Source organism: Zingiber officinale, chromosome 5B, assembly GCF_018446385.1.
Source record: "Zingiber officinale cultivar Zhangliang chromosome 5B, Zo_v1.1, whole genome shotgun sequence".
In the NCBI taxonomy this organism is placed as follows: Eukaryota; Viridiplantae; Streptophyta; class Magnoliopsida; order Zingiberales; family Zingiberaceae; genus Zingiber; species Zingiber officinale.
Window position 1 is genome coordinate 75,417,258 of NC_055995.1, and position 16,619 is coordinate 75,433,876.

Genomic DNA, 16,619 nt, shown 5'->3' on the forward strand with positions numbered 1-16,619 from the left:
TGGACTACTGGCACATCGGAGAGCTGCGAACTACTGTTGTCGTCAGTACTAATCAAAGATAGCAGAAAACCCTGACATCCATGTGACAGCAGCTTCTGAGCCTGAATCGCTGAAATGATCGATATGTCGTCGTCTCTGATGCTAGTGAAATTCCATGAGGATTGGTTCAGAGGCTGGAATGTGACCACCCTCGTCTGAAAATCAACAGTAACATGATATGCTGGCAAGCAGTCCATGCCAAGAATAATATCAAAATCGACCATTTCCAATACTAAAAGATCTACCGTAAGTATCATGTTGCCAAAGTCTAACGGGCAACCTCTGACCTCCTGAGTGACATCCAATGTATCACCGGAAGGTAGAGAGATGGTCAGTCGCTGTAGTCTAATAGTGGGTAATCTACCAATCTCCCCCATAAAGGTACAGGATATAAATGAATGCGAGCTACCAGTATCTATCAGCATATCAGCAGATAATGCATAAATAGAAATCGTACTGCGAAAAACGGATCCGTCGACTCGCTGCGCATCCTCTCTGGTGACCACATGAATACGCCCAGTCTCTGGCGGAGGAAGAGGTGGTAACGCTGCCTACGACTGCTGCGTCTGAGCAGGAGCCTGCCACTGAGGTGGTGCTGGATACTGCGCCAAAGAAGTCTGAGAGGGCGGAGACTGATACTATATCGATGGCTGGGACTGCGTCTGATACTGAGCCTGTGGCTGGGGCTTCAGCTGATACTGCCCCTGAGTTAGATAATGAGGTCCCGAAACGGAGCTCTGGGGTACTATAGGAGTACTGGAGTACCCCTGTCCGAGCATGCCAAATGCAGCTGCTGCAGGGGGAGCACTCCGCTGCTGGCCATGCGAAGGTTGGGCTCTTCGCCCTCCTCGATAAGTTCCAGACTGACTGAACTGTCCTCCATGACCAGACCCTCCGGAAGTCATATGTTGAATCTGTTAGGATCGATGATCGCGGCTAGAGAGGGGGGTGTGAATAGCCGACCCCAAATCCTCGTTTCTTCCTACGAATTAGGTTAGCGCAGCGGAAATAAACACAAGAAACGAAAACAAGAAGATCAAACCTCAACGCGTCGATGTAACGAGGTTCGGAGATGATGCTCCTACTCCTCGGCGTGTCCGTAAGGTGGACGAAGCCTACCAATCCGTCGGTGGATGAGTCCCCGGAGAACCGGCTAATAACTACTCCTTGTGGGTGGAGAAACCTCGCCACAATACTTGTAACAACAAGAAAGGAGTACAACAGATACAAGAAAGCAAAAGACAATATGAAACACTTGCTTGCCTTTCTTGTTGACTGGAGTGATGAAGCAGCAACCTCACACCAGCAGCAGCTGACGAGAATCCAGTCGAGAAGCTCACGCGAAGCTTCAGCAGCGAGGAGCTCAGCAAAGCTCTGATAGCAGGTAAGAGCAGAAGCTCTAGAGCACCAGAATAGAAGTTCTCAAGAAAAGGAGCAGCACACAGCAGCAGCCCTTCACCTAGATTTATACCTGCGAAGAACCTGCAACGAAGACAGAAGACGCAGAACCTAGCCGTTGTCACTCACAACGGCTAGATCCAGACCGATCAGGCTTCACCCTGATCGGTCTGGGGCTTGCCTGATCGGTCGTGGGGACCGATCAGGCCCTGTGCTGATCGGTCCCCAGACCGATCAGAAGGCTTCACAGAGAGTTGCCCAACTCTCTGTGTGGAATCTGATCGGTCCCTGGACCGATCCCACCTCAGGTGGTAGCGTCCCTGATCGGTCCCGGGGACCGATCAGTAAGCCCACAGAACCATGATCGCCTTCTGTTTGTTATCTGATTGGTCACCAGACCGATCAGATACACAAACGTATCACTGGATCGGTCTGCAGACCGATCCAGAGCTTGGTTTTTGCCCAAACCAAGTCCCAAACCTTCCAAACCAATATCCGGTCAACCTTGACCTATTGGTACATCATGCTTAGCATCCGGTCACTCCCTTGACCTGCTAAGACTCCCCACCAAGTGTCCGGTCAATCCCTTTGACCCACTTGGATTTTCCTCTTCGTGCAAGCATCCGATCACCCTTGATCTACTTGGACTTCCCAACACCAGATGTCCGATCACCTTTGATCCATCTGGATTTTCCCCAGCTTAACTCACCGTGACTTTCACCTAGCTTCACTCACTAGGGTTTTCACCGGCTTCACTCACCAGATTTCCCTCCCGGCTTCACTCACCGGACTTCCAACCGCCTCGGCTTCACTCACCAGGACTTTCCTTGCCCGGCTTCACTCACCGTGACTTTCTCGAATGCCCGGCTTCACTCACCAGGACTTTCACCTTCACCTAGCTTCACTCACTAGGATTTTCACCGCGCTTCACTCACTCCATTGCTCGGCTTCACTCACCGTGACTTCTCCGACCCGGCTTCACTCACCGGACTTTTCCGTGCCAAACTCCCTGCTTGGACTTTCCTGCCAAGTCTCCATACTTGGACTTCGTGCCAAGCTACCTGCTTGACCTTTTCAATCAGTCAACCAGGTCAACCTTGACCTAAGGTTGCACCTACAATCTCCCAAACACCTATTCTTGTCAAACATCAAGAATACAACTCTCTTCTCGTCAAACATCGTCAAACATCAAAACACAACTCGAGTCAGGTCAACTCGAGTCAGGTCAACCAGGTCAACCTTGACCTAAGGTTGCACCAACAGAATCTTCTATGGACAATCTCGACTCTGGTGCCCAGGCAGTTTGCAATAAAAGCAAACTGGCTGTCCCAGAGAGCAGGCTGGGGTGATGTGATATCTGGACCCACATCTGAAACAGTGAATGTCGTTGGCGGGTTGTTTCCGGTTCTGTTGTGGAGACCGGAAACGTCCTGAGGAAGACTGCCCTGACTTCTAAGGCCTACGAAATACCCCGGAAGTACCCTGACCTGGTCGACTGCGACCACTCTACTGCTGTGTAGCATGTGGCTGCTGGATCTGTCCAGACGTCTGACCCGGATGCTTCCTTTTTCTGTCCAGAAACGCTCTCTGCTGAGCTGACTCAATCATGAGGGCTCTGTCCAACGTCTCCAAATAAGATGCGCTACCAAGACCGGCAAGCCTTACTTGCAAATATCCATCCAGCCCCTGAATGAACTGCTGCATACGTGAACTGTCCTCAGCAACTAGCTCTGGACAAAATCTAGTCAATCTGTCAAACTCTGCATTATACTCTGTCACCGACCGGTTGTTCTGTCGCAGACTCAGGAAATCCTGCCGGCGAGCCATCTGATAAGCTCGTGGGAAGAAGCGGCTCTCAAAAGCCTCTCTGAACCTGGCCCAAGTAATGTTCTGCTCGCCGATGATGGAACGCTGAGTAACCCACCAGGTGTCGGCCTTATCCCGTAAATGGAAAGCAGCCAGCTCTACTTTCTCCCACTCGGAGCAAGCCATATAGAAGAAGGTCTGCTCCATAGTCTCTATCTATGACAGGGTCACACTCGGATCAAGAGGTGGGTAGGGGCAGCTGCATGAACTGGCGGAAACACTGGAGCTGATGCTACAAGTGGTACCGCTGAATAGACCGGGGGAGGTACTCCCGGTGCTGCTGTATAAACTGGAGCATATGCCGCCGGTGGCACTGTAGGGTCAGCATAGGTGGCCGCGGCTGGATGTACGGTAGGTAGTGGTACCGGATGTGGAGCAACCGGTATCGATGGTGCAGGTGCTACTGGGTATACAGTAGGTACTGGGGGCACAGGTGCCACTGGTGTCGGGTACACAGTTGGTCCAGGTGGCGGTGGTGCCGGGTACGCCGTAGGCTGGGCCGGAGCAAATGCGGGGTATGCCGGTAGTACCCCTGGTGGTACCGTAAATACAGCAGGGGTGGATACAATCGGTACAGCCGAGGTAGGTACCTCTAAAGGAGTCATCGGGGTCTGAGAGCCCGACGCGCCCGCAGTATCCTGAGTCTGTCCCTGATTGACAGGCTCAACACCAGTAGGCATCTCTGGCAAGTCCAGAGATCCCAAGGTCCTCGTACGTGGTCGTCCAACACCACGTCTCGCAGCTATTCGTGTAGATCTCCTCATATATGTTAAGTTATATTACAAATATTACTACAAGTATAACAATTATAAAAAAACATCATACCTATTTGCTGTCTGGAGATGTTCCGTCACTGTCCAGTCCCTAAATTGACCTCGGAATTCCATACAAGAAAATCACCGGAAATCCATATAAATCCGAAACAGAAGTCCAAAATATAAACATAATGGAAATTCATGCAATCCAAAATAACTACCCAATTTGACTCGCAAACTTGGGCTAACCCAAAAATCCAGAACACCAAAAGCAGGTATCATAACCCGCTCTGATACCAATAAATTGGTATCAGCTAAATCCCGAAAATCCGTAACACAAAAATTAAACAAGTATCGCCAACCTGGCTCTGATACCAAATAAATTGTTACACCCCGGGGGAGTCCCTATCCGAAGAAATTTCGGCAGCACCTCCCCTGTACGGGTGACAATCTGAAACTTCTACAATGCCCTCAGGGCCACATATACATCGGCCAACATAACCGAAACAATAACAATAATATAATGCAATCACCACGCAGTTAATAATTAACAAACTAGAACAGTGATAAGAATACTCAAAAACAACCCTACTCAACTACACTCATAAAGCACAAAACTGATATCCTACTCCACTACACCCATAAAGCTCAAATCCGACGATAAAATCAACTCAACTCTTCTGCCGTCTAGGCAGGCATGTAGTAAAACAAACTGAACGAAAGTCATCGACAATCTCCATATAGTAAACTGATACAAGTCCAAATGTATCAAAACAGCACAAGTCTAAACATAGTCTAAACAAGAAAAGTAAAAGATCAACACACGTCCTCGTGGACTGCAGAGGACTAGTGACTGGAACTCTCCAGACAGCATCAACCTAAAAATAGCAACGGAGGAGGGTGTGAGTCCAACACTCAGCGGGTATCAACTGATATGCATAATAAAGAAAATAACAACCAGCACTAATCATGCGTACAGTCTCCTGATACAAGAAGGATAAATGCAACTAAAACAAGCAGGAGAAAACTGTACTAACCAGGACCAGGGTATAAGTACAACAGGTCGTCAGACCGGGAGTGTCATAAATCCTGTATGCATGTCAATCATATGCATCCATATAAATACAGCAAGTAAATGCAGCAAATACAAGAAATAAATGCATCATGCATATGATGCAAATGTCATGGTCACCCCTGATGCCAGTCAGCCATCTCACACACAATAGTGAGACCGAGTAGGTAGGGTTGTGACAACCGTGCACTCTGCCATCACTGCTCCTGATGAGTGACCGAGTGGACAGGATGCTGTCGGAGTACACCTATCCTCCTACCCCAAATCATAAATGGGGGAGCTCAATACTCTCATCTCCTGGTACACGATGACGGGGAGGAATCTCTGCCGGCTACCATGCTGCGTCACACTACCCATGAGCGGACCAACGGAGCCAAACAGAGTCCAATCGCCTGCCGGCTACCATGCTGCTACACTAAACCAGCGGAGCCAAACAGAGCAGAACCGTCTGCTGGCTACCACGCTGAATCACCAGACCAACGGAGCCAAACAGCAGAACTGCCACACACCTATCTGATATACCACTAACCCATAAGTGGTGGTGTATACAGATACATGTAACTGGCGATGTGCTCGACAATAATGGAGCAAACTATCGCACAGCATGTAATCATGCGAGATGATGCATGACACTAAACATGGCAATATCCTGAACAGCATAGCAATATCCATATATAAATATAAAATGTGTACCATAGGACAATGAATCAAATCAAAGGTACACAGATCAGATAAGGTATCAAAAACTCTAGGTCCTAAACATAATATATAACATGATTGTGTCACTACCCCTATAAGCATGTATAATCAGATAAGTACTAACATGATGTGCATAACAAATAAACAAACAAGCATGTAACAGATCGGGTAGTGATCAACCGAAGCAGATAAGAAAAACACAATCGTTGCTATTTGTTAAAAATATTACTATGCATATCAAATGACATAATGTCAAAGTACCCACCTCCAATCGAAAAGATCAATCCGATCTAACTCGGACATCGAGATGCTCGTCTCGTGTCAAAACCCTGAGTCACCAATAAATAAATATTTTATTTAGCTACACTCCTATAAATAGCTAAATAAAAATCTCTTACACTAAATTAGGGCAAAACCCTAATCAACAATCACATAAACCTAATCCACAATCCAACTCATACCAAATTCAACCCAACTTTGATCGTGGTATTGTTGTCGAGGAATAATTGGCTTTCCGGAGGTAGCTCTTGCCGAAGATCTAGAGATGGTGCTACTGTGAAGTTACTACAAACAACCCCAGTTAGCACAAACAATTCTTACTAGAATTAAGCCTCAAAACACTACAACCTTACCTAAACCCGAAGCCTCAGCAGGTGTTCCACCGTCGGACAACTTGCTGCCAAACGAAGTAATTGCTGCTGGAAACCCTCTGTTGGGACCTTAACGTTCGCTAGAGGGGGGTGAATAGCGTTTCACCCAAATCGTCGCTTCCTACGCTTGTTAGTGCACAGCGGAAACAAAAATACTAACAAACAAAAGCAAAGCTAACCCTAGAAAACAATAAACAAGAAGCAAACCCAATAACACGTTGTTTAACGTGGTTCAGAGATGAAGCTCCTACTCCACAGCTGTCCGTAAGGTGGACGATCCTGATCCGTCGGTGGATGACTCCCCGGAAAACCTCCGGCTAGCTCGTGTAGCTCCTTGTGGGTGGAGAAACCTCGCCACAACCTTGTACAAGCACGCTAGATCACTTGGGCACTAGGAGACTCTAATTAGAGTTAACCACCACTAATTTCGTCAACTTCAGCCAAGCTTCCAATGCTTGGTTATATAGGCCACGGGTTAGAAAACCCCGCCTACCAGTCGACTGCCAAAACATGCAGTCGACTGCCCTTCGTGGAAATTCGACCGTTGCAGCCCAACGGCTCGATACCAACCCTCTGTTCGCTACCAGTCGACTGCACCAGTCGACTGATGAAACCACCAGTCGACTGTTACAGTACTGCTACAGTAACGCTACAGTACTACTGCAGTAACGCTACATTGCTGCTATAGTAAACCCTAATTTTAGGATTTTCCCCTGGGTACATTCACTCAGCACTCATTCTCGCCCGACCAATCTAGACCTAGCCTTCTAGCCTCCTCCATCAGCCTTGCGTCCCTCGGATGCCTCCCCATCCTTCACGTCTTGCCTTCTGGAGCTTCCATCGACCTTGTCATTGTTGTCGGGTCTTCCTTTGCCAAGAGGTCGCGCCTCCGGGACTTTATCCATTGCCAAGTCACACTTGGACTTACGTTGCTAAGACTACATGCTTGGACTTACACCGCCAAGACTCATCCTTGGACTTTCCTCCTTTGCCAAGATCACACTTGGACTTACGTTGCCAAGACTACATGCTTGGACTTACACCGCCAAGACTCACCCTTGGACTTTCCTTGTTGTACCTGTATCCTGCACAGTCACAATGCATATCAAATACAACAATAAACCTAACTTAAACCTTTTCCCAAACATCAAAACCTAGGGTACCCAGATTGCTCCAACAATCTCCCCCTTTTTGATGTTTGGCAACCCGTTTAAGTTAGGGAAACAATATAGCAATACATATGCAAATAAATATATGTAATCTACACATGCATAAATCATGGAACCTAATCCTAGGCTCCCCCTTCACCTAAGCTCCCCCTTGAGCTAGGATTTCTTGCAAAGGTAAACTTCTCCCCTTTTGCTAATAAATGAGCAATCGCTCCCTCTTCACCTAAGCTCCCCCTTGAGCTAGGATTTCTTGCAAAGGTATGTAAGTTTCCCACTTAAACCTAAACTTCTCCCCCTTTGCCATACATCAAAAAGAGCTCCAACAATATCCCGATTATTGGACTCTTTGACCTCTAATGACCATTAACATCATGTATTAATCCCCCATAAGATTACATACATGTTCATCACTCTTTTAGTCATTTTCTAATGCTTGAAAAATATTTTCAGACCGTATCAGTCGACTGCAAGAAGTATCAGTCTACTGCCCCCATGAAAACGAGCTTACAGAGACATTCTGTGCTCGTGAACAGTGTTACCAGTTGACTGGTAACTGTACTAGTCGACTGGTACACTATTCATGAAAAAATCAGCCTTTTCTGGCCAACTTCATAAATGCGCCAGAAATTCCACAGACCTCCAAAAATCCCCAAATTTTGTGGAGAGGTCTATTATATCAATATCTACTTGAGAAAAATATATATATAAATATATCTTTCACAAATCCCAAGATTGACACAAAACACAAAACTAGCTAAAAAGTTCAATTGAACCTTGACCTAAATTCCTAGTTTTGGCTTCCTCTTGATGTATCTGCCCATACTAAACCATAATGCATCACTAGCATTAGTTTATATGGCATCTATACATCAAAAACTAATTTTTCATGCAATATGAACCCAATTCATATTTCTATGCATGAAACTCAACTCAATTGTGCTAACCCACTATGTTAGAGACTCAAGTCCGTTTCCTAACCACTTAGCACATTTGATAACTCATCTACCATGGGTCCCAAAGGCTCTTCCTAACCTTAGGAATCTTAACCTTAGTCACCTCCCTTGGTGACTCATCCACTATGGCTAGGCCACTTCGGTGCACCTCGGGTGATACTTGGCCTACAAAACTCACCTTCTTAACCTTAGACACATTGTCTTTGGTTAATTTCTTCTTGTCCTTAACCTTGGGCATCCCATCCTTGCCATAATTATATATCACCCTAGCATATTCCTTCTTATTGGCCTTGGATGACTCTCCCTTGTCTTTGGTCACACCTCTCTTACCAATGTCATATGCTACCATAGCACTTGACCTCCTTTTGGTCTTGGAGGGACCTAATTTGACATTTTTGGGTCTTTGACCACCCAAATATATGTCAAGTCCTTTAGGTCCAATAATGAACCTCTCTAGGATTTTCTCCATTTCCTCAAGCTTTGTCTTCAAGGCTTGATTTTCCAATTCTAGGGTTCTAACCCTAAAGTCAACATGTCCACCTTGGGCATCCCTAGACCTACCCACCTTCCTAGACATATGTCTCCCTTTCTTTGGATTAATGCCTAGGTTTTCAACCACCTTCTTCTCCTTAGACAAGATAGGTTGTTTCCTTTTAGGTCTATCATTTGAAAATGATTTCCTAGGGTTATCACCTACATTAACCCTATTCCTATCATTATATCTAAAACCATAAATATGCATGGGAAAATAATTCATATTATTTTTAACATGCATGGAGGAATTTGAATTTGAACTTAAATTCAAATTAGGGTTTACCTTACCCTTTACCTTTGGAGCTCCCCCTTAACATAAGCCTCCATTCTTCCTCCACTTCTTCTCCCACTTCTTCAAGTGCGCCAATTTCTTGAGCTCTCCTCTCCTTGGGCACTTTGTGTGGTAGTGTCCCCACTCACCACACGTGAAACACCTAATGTGCTTCTTCTCCTTCTTCTTCTTCCTACAACTCACATTAGTTTCTAAATTAACTTTAGTGAGTTTAGGGTTTACCTCCTTTACCTTCTTGAGTGAAGGACACCTACTCTTGTAGTGCCCCATCTTACCACACTCAAAACATTTGATGTGGTCCTTTGTGCTCTTATTGGTAGTTGAGGTGGAGGGTTGAGCTTCCAATATCTCCTCTTCCTTGGATTGCTCTTCTTCCTCTTCACTTGAAGATGTGGACGGCTCCAATTCTTCCTCCCTTGAAGATGTGGATGATACCTCCTCATCTTCCTTCTCCTCCTCGGATGTTGAACACGTATCAACATTCGATTGGTCCTTCTCCTCTTGGACCAATGAGTCATTCTCCTTGGGCTCCTCCTCTCCTTGGATTGGTGTAGGACTCTCATGAAGCGCAATTACCTTTTTCCAAAGGTCACTTGCGTTCTCGTATTCACCTACATTCAATATCGCATTAAGAGGTAATAAATTAATTAAAATTTTAGTTAACTCCTTGTCCGTCTCTGATTGCTCCCTTTGCTCCTTGGTCCAATATCGACGTCGGAGACGTTTTCCCTTCTTGTCCGTTGGAGTTTTAAACGGTTCCTCCAACGCAATCCATTGGTCCCAATTCATTTGGAACCACATCTCCATGCGCTTCCTCCAATAGTCGAAGTCCTCGCGCTCGTATGGAGGTGGGATTCGGATGTCCCATCCGAGAGGTCCCTCCGACTCCATCTTCTTCCTCTAGCCGCTCTCTTGGCGATTAGTCCAACAAGAGCTCACCTTGCTCTGATACCACTTGTTGGGACCTTGACGTTCGCTAGAGGGGGGTGAATAGCGTCTCACCCAAATCGTCGCTTCCTACGCTTGTTAGTGCACAGCGAAAATAAAAATACTAACAAACAAAAGCAAAGCTAACCCTAGAAAACAATAAACAAGAAGCAAACCCAATGACACGTTGTTTAACGTGGTTCGGAGATGAAGCTCCTACTCCACGGCTGCCCGTAAGGTGGACGATCCCGATCCGTCGGTGGATGACTCCCCGGAAAACCTCCGGCTAGCTCATGTAGCTCCTTGTGGGTGGAGAAACCTCGCCACAACCTTGTACAAGCACGCTAGATCACTTGGGCACTAGGAGACTCTAATTAGGGTTAACCACCACTAATTTCGTCAACTTCAACCAAGCTTCCAATGCTTGGTTATATAGGCCACGGGTTAGAAACCCCCGCCTACCAATAGACTGTCAAAATATGCAGTCGTCGACTGGTGCCAGCCCAACGGCTATCTCAACGGCTCTGCTACAGTGCATCAGTCGACTGCTACAGTCACCAGTCGACTGCTACAGTACTGCTACAGTGAACCCTAATTCTAGGATTTTACCTCGAGTACATTCACTCAGCATTCGTTCTCGCCCGACCAACCTAGACCTAGCCTTCTAGCCTTCTCCATCAGCCTTGCGTCCCTCGGATGCCTCCCCATCCTTCACGTCTTGCCTTCTGGAGCTTCCATCGACCTTGTCATTGTTGTCGGGTCTTCCTTTGCCAAGAGGTCGCGCCTCCGGGACTTTATCCATTGCCAAGTCACACTTGGACTTACGTTGCCAAGACTACATGCTTGGACTTACACCGCCAAGACTCATCCTTGGACTTTCCTCCTTTGCCAAGATCACACTTGGACTTACGTTGCCAAGACTACATGCTTGGACTTACACCGCCAAGACTCACCCTTGGACTTTCCTTGTTGTACATGTATCCTGCACACTCACAATGCATATCAAATACAACAATAAATCTAACTTAAACCTTTGCACAAACATCAAACCTAGGGTACCCAGATTGCTCCAACACCCTCCACACTGCCCGGATCACAAGAAAACCCACAGCAGTCCTATGTTTCCTCTAATCAAGAACAATAGATCATCACAAAGGAAAACAATTCATCAAGATCCTTGAATCTACAGAATTCCCAACCAAAACTAAACCTCACCGTGGATTGATCAAGGGCAGAGGGCACTAGGGCAGCGGCGTCGGCACTGTGCAGAGGTGCGGCAGCAAGGCTTGATGGTGGCTCGGTCCTCTCTGTCGAAGAGTTAACAGAGGGAGACGGCGGTGGTGGCGTCAACTAGGGCAAAGTGGCGGCAGCCGGCGCTAGGGCTGAGGAGAAGCGGTGATGAACACAAACTAGGGCAGCAGAGGAGGGCGATCAGTGCCAGCGCGGTGAGGACCTCCCTTCCAGCGACAATTGATCCCAGCAAAGTTAGGGTAGCGTCGTAAGATGAAGAGGAGAAAATGACTGGCGGAGGAAGAGAAGGGATCGGGCGGCGTGGCTAAAATCTAGGGCACGCGATGAAGAACGAGTCAGGTCGGCGTCGGGCAAAGGAGAGGAGGAAGAGAGCTTGGTCGAGGGCTTATTCGCGAGGGGAAGCGGCGGTTTGCATCGCCGGTTGGGAGAGGGCTGTTAGGGCACGTGTGGTTCGGCGCAAGGAGGAGGAGGGAACGAAGAAAAATCAGAAAAAGAATAAAAAGAAAAAGAATTAGAAAAAGGAAAATAAAATAAACTTTTCCTCGCTTAAATGGGTAGCCTAACCAGCCTTTCCTGGGCACCGTTTTTTTATCCCCGTAAACTCGTTCATACAAGCTTCGAAAAATTCCCGAAAAATTTCTAAAAATTCTGAAAAATTTCTAAAAATTCTGAAAAATTTCCTTATCATTATTCGTCATTTTTCGATATTTTACAGAATACCTAGAGCATGCAAGGAGCACTAATAGGTTTGAGTTCCTAGGAGCATATTCTCTACACCCTAGAGGGTTAGAGAGTGTCAAGTCAAATTGGAAGGGTGATTAACCCAACCTTGATGTAGTTGTCACTTGAAGAGCATTTTCAAGGTTTTTGTAAACCTTTGAAAATGAAATGAATCATATGTTTACTCTTTGGAAGAGTAAAATGTGCCATAAAATATGTCATAATTCGAGGAAATATATTTGATTTTCATTGGCACAAAAAGGAAAAAACAAAAGAAATGTCAAGTTGGGTTTTGACATTTTCTTAAGAAAATGATGGCAAATCTAGGATCAATTTTAGGTTTAGCTAAAAATTAAGAATACTTAGATAGAATTTCTAGGTATATTTTATTTATGCTAAATTGTCATGCTTTGTTTGTTCATCATATGCCATGACATCATATTTTGCATTCATGTTTATTATGAAAAATACAAAAATATCATGTCATGTCATATATACATCATATGACATTAGTATATTTTCTTTTAAAAATTATTTTTTTTATTTATGTCATAACTCATCATGCATTATTTTTATTTCCTGGCAATTAAGGATAATGGCATTTGCTAACAAGTGATATCCTAGATGGATATTCATAATTCAAAATGCCTAGATAGATATGCATGATCTCTAGCTTAGGGCAAAACCAAAATCTACATCTCACAAAGACTATAAGGTGACTTGTATGTGTTTTAGTACACATTAAATACAAGTGAGATGTTACGGTGATGAACAAAACTCAAGATGTTGATTTAGTGCATCTAGTTGAGTTTTGATTTTATCAAAACACATAGTTATGTGTTCTCCAATCATTGGGAAAGCTAATATACAAGTCATGTGCATTGAGCCCAAAGAATATGGTTGGAAATTAGTTTTGAAAAACATTTTAAATATACTTTAAAAAACCTTGGTGAAGGCTATCTTTTGATAGTAATCATCATTGAAAAGTTAGACACAAACTTGAAAGAAACATTGAAGTTTTTGCAAGTTTCTAAGTTTGTGTCAATCTTTGAAAATATGAAGTATTTTCTTAGAAAACTATTTTTCCTTAATAGTATATATCCTAAATTGTAACGCCCGCCCTTCTAGGTAGAACTAAGGCCACCCCGGAGGGACGGACGTCACTGAAACATAGACATCAATTATACTAATGCATATGGATTCATGGCAGCGGAAGACTTATTTAAATCTTTTTTTTTATCATATGCATTTAGTTTACTTATCATGGCATGTGAATCAAAGCATACTGAACATTATCATCATATCATCATTATTCTAACATGAGTAAATTATCATAAGTGTATGAAATACTAGCTGAAATCATCAGCATAAGCATAGGTCCAACATTGTTCACATGCATAACTTAGATAATTCAAAGAAACTTAAATAGATCTATCCACCAGCACTTCCACACACATCTTCCTTGCCTTTCCTGCTCTGCTCCCCTTAACCAATCCATTCCTTGCCTTTATCTGCAGTACAAGGAAAACGTGTAGCTATAAGCCAAAGGCTTAGTGAGATCCTTGCCTACCCATAAATCCGAAAGAAACACATAACATAGCATAACATGTAGAAAACATAGCATAGCATAACATAGCATGGAGAATCATAACGTAGAACATATCTTATCATGTAAAAACCATAACAACTCATAGCGTCACATGAGGGAAAGCAGAACATAATATATCATATCACATAAGGAGCATAACATATCCAAGTCTATCATGTGAAGGTATATCATGATTCATATCACATTCTTTAAGCACATATCATGAAACCTATCATATCATGTAAACATGTATCATAACTCATACCTGTTCATAAGGGTGCATAAACATAATTTCATAAATATGTGCATGTAGATGCAGTATGTATATTTTTAAAACATGTATCATGGAATGCACATATGCATCATGCTTCTTTCAAAACATATAGTATACATACTTGAATATCATATCATCATCATCATGAGAAGGGCCCTGGCTTGTACCACATGTAAACATAAATGCGCGCAATCCCTAGGACAGGGTAGCTAGCCCCGAACCTACTAGGGATCTAGGTCCGTTCATAGTCCGTCGACCTAGGGGCGTACTGAGGAGCCCATCCCTTAACGAGGTCCGTTCATAGTCCGTCGACCCCAGGGCGCTTATGGAGCCCACCCTTGGTACAAGCCATACAAAGTAAAATATCATGCATATCATATCTCATCATATCATACATGTCATAATTCTTGTCATATCATTAAGAGAGCTCTTGATCCCAACTTAAGGGAAGCATCTCTTTACCATAGCATGAAGAGTGCTCTTGATCCCAACTTAAGGGAAGCAACTCTTTTCCATAACATGAAGAGTGCTCTTGGTCCCAGCTTAAGGGAAGCAACTCTTTAGGCTTTTCTTCTTACATAAGTCATTCATACATGCATTATGAAACATAACATGTTCTTATCATAACATAAAGCATAACATGTCATTTTCATATCATCAAACATGGCATATCATCTCATGAACTTAACATACATATCATGAACATGGCATATCATATCATGAGTCTAGCATATCATATCATTAACATGGCATATCATGTCATAAGTCTATCATGTCATATCATAAGCATGGCACATCTTATCATAAGACATAGAAATGCAACATATCATAAAGCATGAAAGCTTACTTCACTTATATATCAAAAACTACATATCATGAAAATGCCTAAGCATGTTTGGTTAGGTTTAACTCTTTCCTAACCCAATTTATCCATCTTGGCCGAACCATATCAGTAGGTTTCATCCTCATTTCATTCCATATTAAGCATAGAACTTACCCACATAACATGTAAAACTTAATCTAAGCACATACAAGGTAATATATTTCATGAATAAGCATGTTTGAGTTCAAAACTCTAACCTTAACCCATTTATCTCAATTTGGACAAAACATATCAGTAGGGTTCTTATATCATTTGGTTCCATATGAAGCATAAAACTTATCCACATAGCATGTAAACTTGATCTAAGCACATACAAGGTAATCTACTTCATGAATAAGCATGTTTGAGTTCAAAACTCTAACCTTAACCCATTTATCTCAATTTGGACAAAACATATCAGTAGGGTTCTTATATCATTTGGTTCCATATGAAGCATAAAACTTATCCACATAGCATGTAAACTTGATCTAAGCACATACAAGGTAATCTACTTCATGAATAAGCATGTTTGAGTTCAAAACTCTAACCTTAACCCATTTATTTCAATTTGGCCGAAACATATCAGTAGGATTTCATATCATTCTACTCCATAAGAAGCATAAGTCTTAACATGTAACATGCACATTTAATCTAAGTTCCTATAGAGCATAGTACAAGTACCTACAAGGAACCATACTTCATGAATAAGCCTAATTGAGTTCAAAACTCTAACCCTAACCCTTTTATTTTCATTTGGCCGAAACATATCAGTAGGGTTTCATGTCTTTTTATCCCTTAGGAAGCATAAAACTTAAACATGTAGCATGCACATTTAATCTAAGTACCTATAGAATATTGTACAAGTACTTACAAGGAACCATACTTCATGAATAAGCCTATTTGAGTTCAAAACTCTAACCCTAGACCTTTTATTTTCATTTGGCCGAATCATATCAGTAGAGTTCCATATCATTTTATTCCATAAGAAATATAAAACTTAAACTTATAACAAGCCCATTTAATCTAAGTGCCTACAAGGTATTGTACTTCATGTTCTAAGCATATTTGAGTTCAAAAACTTAAACCCTAACCCATTTATTCAATTTTTCCAACCATATCAGTAGGGTTTACCACCATTTCATTCCATATGAAGCATAAAAACCTTAGTTATAAACATGTAAAAATTCATACATCACAAGGAGATACAACTAGTATGGTTTCTAATTAAAATTCTTGACCTAAGGCCTTATAATCAACTTGGCCGAACCATATAGTTAGGTTTCTTTTTTTTTTTTTCTTCACGACATGAAGAATGAAGACTAAACTAACCACATATGAAATTCATATATCATAGAGTAGAAATTTAAGTATGTGATCAAAGAAAAAAAAACTTATTCTAGATCCTTTCTTCCATCCTTGGCCGAATCATGCAACAAGTTCTAAATCTCTTTTTTTTTTTTTATAACATGAAGCATCTCTTATCACTTGTTAACCCTAAGTAACTACCTATTCTTTATCTTGACCATCTTCTTTCAAGAAAAGTTTTAGAGTTTCGAAAGAGAAAAACATT